This window comes from Passer domesticus, chromosome 23 (genome assembly GCF_036417665.1).
Source record: "Passer domesticus isolate bPasDom1 chromosome 23, bPasDom1.hap1, whole genome shotgun sequence".
Classification (NCBI taxonomy): Eukaryota; Metazoa; Chordata; class Aves; order Passeriformes; family Passeridae; genus Passer; species Passer domesticus.
The window spans coordinates 495487-504503 of NC_087496.1; positions in this window are offsets into that span (position 1 = coordinate 495487).

A 9017-nucleotide genomic window follows, 5' to 3' on the forward strand; every position below is an offset into this window, starting at 1 on the left:
GGCCACCATTTAGGGTCCTTCAGCAACAACCACAAGGAAGAGTTGGGGCCCAGAGAACATTTTCCCCCAAGGAGTGCCTTGGGTTTCAGAAAGCAAAAGATTCTGGTTCATCCTGTGCCCCATGTGTGCTGCCCCGTCCTGTGGAGTTGACTGGATGGATTATTAGAAGTAGCAAATGATGCTGTTAAAATGTCCAATAAGCACATCCTATGGGCTCCAACAAACACAAATGGGGACTCCACAGAACCGCATGGCCTTGGATTATCTGCTTGCTGGCCAAGGAGGAGCCTGGGCTGTCATGGGACAGGAATGTTGCACTGCTGTCAGGGATGGGTTTGAAGGCCAACAGTCAGCAATCACCTTGACAGAAAGAGCAGGAGAAGAGTGGCAGAAAGAAGAAAATTCTTCTTGGTGGGATTAGCTTCAGGGCTCCCAAATTGGAGGCTGCTGTGAAATGCATTTGTGGCAGTGTCTGTCATCATTGCAGTGTGTGCACTTGGTGTGCACTCTAACATTCCATGTTCCAGTTGTCGTGACACTTTGTGCTGGGAAGTGGAATATTGAGACTTGTCTTAAAAGAGACAGTCTCAAGAAAAGAGAGACATTTGATAAATAAGAGAGAAGAACAGCAACTCCTTAGGCATGTTTGAAAAGGAATGTGAATAGCTCTGAGTAATGAAATTTAACAGCACTTAATTGAAGCACAAGGGGAGATGTCTTTATGCCTAATATGTAAATCTAAACTGTGCTATTGAAAGAATGGTTATGAAGCTTGTACTTCATTGTAGGTCTCAGGACCCATCCAAGTAGCAAGGCCTGAACAGGCCCAGAGGCAAAGTTCATCTCTAGATGGACCTTCCAAATAAATGTTATATTTGTATCCACTCACTAACAAAGCATTATTAACAACATGATCAGTGGATGTGTTCCTTGATAAAACATGGATTTCTCTTTCTGTATTTAGAAACCAGACAAGGCCCCATGTTTGGGGGTGAAGGATCAAAGTCAACTCCCTTGATTCCTCCTTGAGCCCTGGCCAGGCTTTGGGAGAAACCAAACAGGAGAATGAAACCAGATGTTCCCACCCTAGCAGTGATGTCAGCTTGTTTGTTTGAGAGTGTAAAAACTGTGTTCTCTCACAGCAGGCTTGGAGGCTCCTTGCCTGCAAAGGTGGAGGCACCTGCAGGAATTCCCAGTGTCTGGGAGTGGCTCTGCAGTCCTTGTCTGCCCCAGCTGATGTGTGAATCTGGGTGATGGTAAAGTCTGAGGGTAGCTGGTGATGGATCTTCTTTAATCACTGCAGGCAATCTTTGTTAGTAATGACTGGATGGATTGCTGAGCTTCTTTTGTAATTCTTTGCTAATGATTATGTGCTTTGCTGAGATTATCCTTTTGTAATTCTTTGCAGCTGTGAATTATATAAATTACACAATTCCGTAAGTTGGTGTCTGTGTCTTTGGTACTGACCCTGCCCGCTGGTGAAACAGGGCCCCCTGTTGCCTAAGAGTTACCTGGGAAGGCAAAACCCCTCACTCCAAAATTCCCCCCTTCCTCCTTGTTCCCCGCACTTCATACACTGAGCATGATGTCCTGTGGTCTGGGGTATCCCCAGGGTCAGTTGGGGTCACCTGTCCTGGCTGTGTCCCCTGCCAAGCTCCCCCACAGCCCCAGCCCCTGCCCAGCGTGGCTGGAGGAGGGGCAGGACAGGCCTTGGCTCTGTTGCAGCTCAGCAAGAACAAAACCATCTCTGCGTGCTCAGCCCTGTGCTCAGCACCCGGCCCAGCAGTGTCTCAGTGCCAGTGTCTGTGCCCTCAGTCCCTGCCAGGGCTTTCCATGGCAGCTGCCAGGACAGGTGACCCAGGTGTCACCCCCAGTGAGGGCTGCCATGGAAACAGTGCCAGCACTGCCCCTTTCTGTCTGGCTGAGCTGGCCTTTAGCCCTGGCAGTGCCCTTTGCTGCTGGTTCCTGGTGCCTGAGCGGCCAGCGCGGCACAGGGCAGGTGGCCATGGCACAAGCCCCCAGCAAGGGATCCCCTCTGGCTCTGGGCAGTGACAGCAGCCCTGAGCAATGGGCTGGCGCACTGGGGTCGGTGCAGTGTCCATCCAACAGTGTCTTGTAATGGCCCAGTGCAGACTGGGATGATGATCCACCCTCCCAGCTGGCCCAGGGCAGCTCTGCAGTGCCCTTCCCCACAGCCTGTCTGCACAGAAGCACTGGCTGGGTGCTCTGCATTTCCCTTCCCTCACTCTTGGGTCTCTCCCACACCTCCCAGCTCAGAGCTTTCAGCTGCAAGGAGTTCAAAGCTGGTCTGTCTGTCAGGAGTTGGTCTAATTCTGCCCTGAGCAAACTCTGGATTTGTGTTTATTGCAGAACTTCCTGTGTGTCTAAAACATTCCTTCCAGGGTTCTGCCTTAGGGAAGGGGAACCTCCTTGGTGGCAGCTTGGGCTTGGCACACACTTGAGGAGGATGTCTGTTTTCAATGGGGAAACTCAGGAGTTTTAGATTGCTTCAAAATATAAAAGAAACTGTACCCTCTTTGGCTGTGTACAGCCAGTTCTCTGAGCAAAGCAGGTCCCCGTTGAGTGAGGAGAGACAAAATGGGCTTGGGGAATGTGGAGCAAGGTTGTCCACACTGGGTCAGAGCTCAAGGCACAGCTTCTCTGAGCAGGCCAGAGCTCCTTAGGAGAGTCCCTGCTGGATCAATATCAGTCACTGAATGCTGCAATCATCTCTTGTGTAATAAGAACAGCAATAAAAGACACCCTTTAAAATAGGAATACATACTTCCTAGAAGCTCTTTGAAATATTTCTCCATAACTGAAAAAGGAAACCCTCCTAATGAACTGCACTAGAGCGGAGGGAAATCAAGGCAGAGCCATGGTTTGGCAGGACTTGCTTGATCCTAATGAGCCCTGTGGTGCATTTAGAGCCGAGCCCTGGAACTTCATGGCCTAAGAGGACATTGCACAAACCTTTCCAGGAGTCCAAGTCAGAGGAAACACCCAAAGTGTCTCAAGGCATTAATGGGTCCCACTGAGGTCCCTCTCCAACACAGGCTCCTCATGGACTAGTTGGAGGAGAGAATTGGTGGCCAGCATAGCACAAAAGCCTCTTAGAGACTCAGTGTGGAAAGGAGAATGCAAAGGACATTAAACACCTTGAGTGTCTCAAAGCATTAATGAGCCCCTCTGAATGTCAGTACAAAGCTCTCAAGGGACTCCTTAAAGCAGATTATTGGAGGCCATGATTGCACAAAGCTCTCAGAGACTCCAAGGCAAAAGCAAAACCCAAAGTCCTTGGAAAAACCTGCAGTCCCTGGGAGCATTCAGGAGCCCCCAGGGCCATTGCTGAGCAAGGCTCCCCAGGGACTCCTTCCAGCAGATCCTTGAGGCCACTGGGATGTGGGCTAGGGGGGGATGCTGAGGACAGGACAAGGGGCTGACAGTGCCCAGCCTGGCTGGAGCTGTGCCAGGAGGCCCCAGGGCCTCAGGACAAGGTGTCCCCTCCCAGCCCTTGGTGGCACAGACCCTGCTGTGCCCCAGGCCACCAAGACTTGGCTTCTCTTTGTCCCCACCTGTCATCACTGCCTCCAGTTCTCTGCTCTGCCTGGGGCCTGGGGACACTTTCTCAGTCGTGTCCCTCAGTGGGACCCATTAAAAGTCCAAGAAACTTTGGAGTTGGATTGTGACTTGGAGTTCTGGAGAGGTTTCTTCAGCTGCCTCTGAGGGACTGATGTTCAGGGCCTGAGCACAAAACCCCAGAGGCTCATTAAAGTCCTTGTGCTGTGTCTGTGCTGCTGAGCTGGGCCGGGCTCCTGGCACAGAGGCAGCTCCTGGTAAGCAAGAAGAGCTTCAAAAGCACATTTCTCTTGATGAGCAGCTCTTCTGCCAGCCCAGCAGGGCTGGAGCACTGCCTGCAGCCAGCCCGGGCACAGCCCAGAGGCACAGAGAGCTTCAATCAGTCAGGGCTGGGAAGGAGCTGAGAAGTGCCTGGGGCAGAATCACTGCCAGCCCTTGGCACAGGAACCTCTGGCTGCAGGACAATGCAGCTGCAGCTCCTGGAGCCATCTCCTCAAGCTGGAACATCCCAATGCCTGCAGACTGTGAGTACAACTCTGAGTATTTTTGGTGCAGGGGAGGTGAAATGCTCATGAAACTCTGACATGCTGAGATCTTCTGATCAGTCATGGAATATTTCCAAAATAAGGGTTTTTGTAAAAAAGCAGAAATTTTCGTAAGACTTTGTATTCAGTTTCCTACTACTGGATAATGGCAGGGAGGGAGAATGAACAATATAGGATGATTATGAATTATTAATTATGAAATTTGAAAATTGTCTGAGACATCTGAACTGTTTCTTTTAGTGATCACTAGGTTCACGGGAGATCCCTAATGTGCTTTCAGCCACTCTGCCCATGGACAGCACCAGCATCACCTTTGCTCGAGCCATCAGGCTCAGTCTGAGCTGTCCTTTCTCCAAGCTGCAAACAGAACCTGCCCCCAGCCAGTGCCCTGCAAACAGGCAGGGTTCTGTAGGGCCAGGGAGAGTGCACAGAGATTTGGGGTCTGTGGTTGCTGACAGGGAGAGATCAGGCACAGGGAAACACTGGCAGGAGGAAAATCTCCAGGAAGCAGAGATGATCAGGCAATGGGAGGAAACAAAACCCAGCAATGCTGTGGCAGGGAGAGTTTAGAGATGCCCTCAGGATCCCCTGCAGTGCAGCCCCTCCCTCTGAACAAGCCCCCTCCCTCCTGTCCCCCAGCCAAGCCTCTGCCCTCAGGGCTGGGGCTCCAAGGCGTGAAGCCCCTCCTGTGCAGGCAGAGCTGCAGCAGAGCCATGGGGCAGCTCTGAAGCCCCGGGCCCAGTTCCCTCTGCAGAGCACAGGGCTGGGAGCAGCTGCCTGGCCCTGGGGGCTCTGGGAGGGGGCACAGCTGGCTCAGGGTGACGCTGTGCCCAGTGCCCAGCTCTGGGCAATGCTGTCAGTGCACCCAAGGAAAGAGCTGCATCTCCCTTCATCCAGTGCCAGCATAAAGACACTTGGAAGTCTCCCTGAGATTGCAGTCCAAGCTGGGAGCTTCAACCCAGGGTGCAAAACTGTCCTAGAGCATCTCTGAGTTATAAGTTTAATGAGGAAATGCAGAGGTGTTCTGACACTGAAAATGCTGCTGGGTTCATGAAACGAGCATTGTGAGTCCTTGGCTACAGATACGGAGCTGGGCTGTGGTGGATCCATCTCCTCTCAGCAGTACCTGGTGACATTTTAGGGGAAGCATGGGAAGGTGATCACCCTCCACCTGAGAAAGGCTAAAGCCCAGAGAAAATCTCAATAGGTCAGAAGGAGAGACCATCTCCCCTTACTCTTCACTCATCACTTAACCTAACAGAACTTGCTCTGTTCCACCTGAGGGCAGCAGAAATGCTGAGGGTTTCTGATATCCAAGAACAGCAGCAAAGATACAGGGGATCTTAGCAAAAAAACCAGCAGAATTCTTGAACACGAAATGGTGTGTCTGTGTGTTACCGAGGAGGGTGTCTGGGAAATGCCTTTGATTTTGGTTCCAGGTATCTCCTCTAAATCTTCACTGTCCTTTCTCCATGAACAGGTCCCCATGTGCAGCCCCAAAAAATGTCCAACAACAGCTCCATCAGCCACTTCCTCCTGCTGGCATTGGCAGACACACGGCAGCTGCAGCTCCTGCACTTCTGCCTCTTGCTGGGCATCTCCCTGGCTGCCCTCCTGGGCAATGGCCTCATCATCAGCGCCGTAGCCTGCGGCCACCACCTGCACACGCCCATGTTCTTCTTCCTGCTCAACCTGGCCCTCAGCGACCTGGGCTCCATCTGCACCACTGTGCCCAAAGCCATGCACAATTCCCTCTGGGACACCCGCACCATCTCCTACAAAGGATGTGCTTCTCAGCTCTTTTTTTTGTATTTCTTCCTGTCAGCAGAGTATTTCCTCCTGACCATCATGTGCTATGACCGCTATGTGTCCATCTGCAAACCCCTGCACTACGGGACCCTCCTGGGCAGCAGAGCTTGTGCCCACATGGCAGCAGCTGCCTGGGCCAGTGCCTTTCTCTATTCTCTGCTGCAAACGGCCAATACATTTTCCCCGCCCCTGTGTCATGGCAATGTCCTGTGCCAGTTCTTCTGTGAAATCCCCCAGATCCTCACCCTGCTCAGCCCAAGGCCCTGGAAAAGCAGATTAAAACACCCACCCAGAAAGTGCCCTATGATTCCAAGGTCAATCTTTCCTCTAGCACGGGTTTGCTGTCAGAGTCTGTATGGGATTATAAAATCACCAGGAGAAAAGAGCATGAACAAGTTCTGCTTTGGCAGTCCCTCAAGGCTTTGAGGGAGAGGCTTTGTAGTGCTTACTTGTTCACAGGAGCACATAACAAGGGTTGAAACAGTAAAAATAGTCCAAACCCTTTAGAAATTGGAAGGAAAACCTGAGGCACTGGGAGCTAGCAGCTCAGAAACGCGTGGTTTTTGCTCCTCTCTTCTACCTGAGAGCTTCCTGGGCAGGGGCAATTCTTCCAGTTGCATCACCGTGGCCATGGCTAGCAGGGGCAACGAGCAGATGGATTTAGTTTTTCCTGCCAGCCCCTGAAATGCCAGTTGTCATTTGTGTGCACTGAGGATTCTGTTTCAGACTCTGAACTTGCGCAGCTGCTCCTTGGGCGCTGCTGGCCCGCAGGCGCAGCGGTGCTGCAGCAGCTGTCCCGCACACAGGGAGGGCTCTGGAGCCTCCCCAGGGCCACCAAGGAGCGGAGGAGGGAACGTGCCAGGGATCTGCTGCAGTACCGTGGGGTTGTGGGGGATCCTTCGGTCTCTTTGATGGGAGAGGGAATGGGGCAGATGGAATCAAGATGGGACAGGGATCAGACAGCCCCACGCCAGGCAGCATTTTCTCCTCTGAGAGCTCCTCTGGGTTGAGCGAGCTAGTGAAGCCTGCAGAGCAAATGAGACCTGGGAGTGAGGGAAGGGTTGGTTGGAAAGGAGTCAGATAAAGCCCATGTGGGCATTTCTCCTGCCAAGGGGCTCCTGGGGAGAAAAAGGAGAGAAGAACAATGTTCCATCTCCCAACATTTCCTGGGATATGCTTTTGTGGTTGCCTTGGCAGTGTTAGTGATGTCAGGTTATTGGGAGGACTCTATGATCTTAAAGGCCTTTTCCAATGGAAACAGTTCTGCAATTCTAAACCTCCATTCCTGATTTGGAGGATACAGTCCCAATTAGACCCATATTTGAGTTTTTAAGGAATTTAGCATCTACCTTTCCTTGAAAGTAATAGGAATTAGGCTTTAAATGCTCTCAAAACATTGAATTCCTTGGTCTTAAGCTGTGTGTTTGAATTGAAGAGCTTTTGTCCACAAAAGTTGGACCATGGGATGAACGCAAGCAATTCAGTTGCAGTGGCACTTGTTTCACCTGCTTTTCTTCTTCCTTTCCCCATGGGTGGCCGATTTGGGAGTATTTGTTTTGTACTTGGAGTTCTGGCTTCGACTTGCTCATGGATGTGCTGTAAAATCTTATATACTGCTTTCTACTAAAAAATGCTTGCAGACTGGTGGGAATTGCTAGAGACAAGGCTTACAAACCAGTCCCCAGTACGATTAGCCCAGTGTCCCTGCTTCAATCCAGGTATGCTTGTATTAAAAAGGAGCAAACTATTCTAACTCACTCACCCCCTCCCTTCCCTTTTATTTGGTAGCTCTTGTAATGAGTCCTTGCCATTCCAACTCTTAGTTATCAAATGCGTGAAGGCACAATACTGCTGTAGCAGAAGCCTGAGTTCAGTGAGAACATGTCCAAAGCACTGGGTCCCAACAGCAGTGGGCACGGTGAGAGACTTGGCTCTGCTGCCATGGCCATCCAGCCATGGGGAGAGCAGCTGCTGGGGATTCCCCCATTCTGCCAAGAGCAGTCTGCCTCCAGCATGTGGACTGCATGGCCACGATTTGGAAAGAATGTGTAAAATGCATAGTTTGAATGTATTTTGATGGTGTCTGACATCACCTGACTGGAGCAGTTTGGTAGGCAGGACGCCCTGTGGGCAGGGCCATGGCAGGGATGGGTGGCTGGCACTGGCACTGGCAGTGTTATTTTTCCAGACAGGCTCCTGGTACATCTGCAGGGGAGGGCACCAGCAGCTGTATCAGCCCAGCGAGCAGCAGCACTTGGAGGAGACCCTCATCTGCAAAGAGCCCGTCACCCCCTTTGCTTTCTCCCACGGCAGCACAAGATGATTCCGCTGGAGGTGAAGGGCTGCTGCAGCCTGGAGACTCCTTCAGCCAGAACTTGCTGCAATCTCGTTCCTGCAGCTGTGCCTGGAGGATGTTGGCCTGCAGAGGTGGTGCCAATGTCCAGGAATGCCGCTTGGCCCAGAGAGGCAGTGTGTGTACAAAAGCTGCATTCAAAGCCCTAATCACCAGACCCCGGAGCCACTGGCAAGGGCAGCAGCTCTTCTTCATTCCATGCAGGAGAGAGCCCAGCCTTGGAGCCTGTCCCTGGGGACAGGGAAACACTCTGAGTATAGGTTTGAATTTTCGGGGACAGTCCAAATGAGAATTGTTTTGAGGCAGGTGTTGTAATGTTGGGTTTGGGTATGTCTGCAGGAAAGAAAGCAGGAATAAACCCCTTGCACAACAATGGAGAACTTTGCATGGCCAATTTACACCCTACAGATACGCTGATCATGTCAGCCCACTGAACACTGGGGGCATCTAATGCAGAGATCTTTGAATAGATAAGAGAGATGAGACTTGAAGAATAATTTTGCAGATGCTGAAGAAGGGATCAGACCCACGTGTCCCGTGGGTTAGGCTTAGTTCTGCCAAATCAAGGATGATTAGTTTTATCTGCTCTGTTGGAGAGTATTTTAGAATGACCTGCCAAGTGCTATTTCTATGAAGAAAATTTTGAATTGTCAGGAGCTGCCAGGGTCAGAAATGTTTTGAGGAAGATGATGTTTATGTTGGGTTTGGGTTTCTCTGTAATCAAGAAAGCA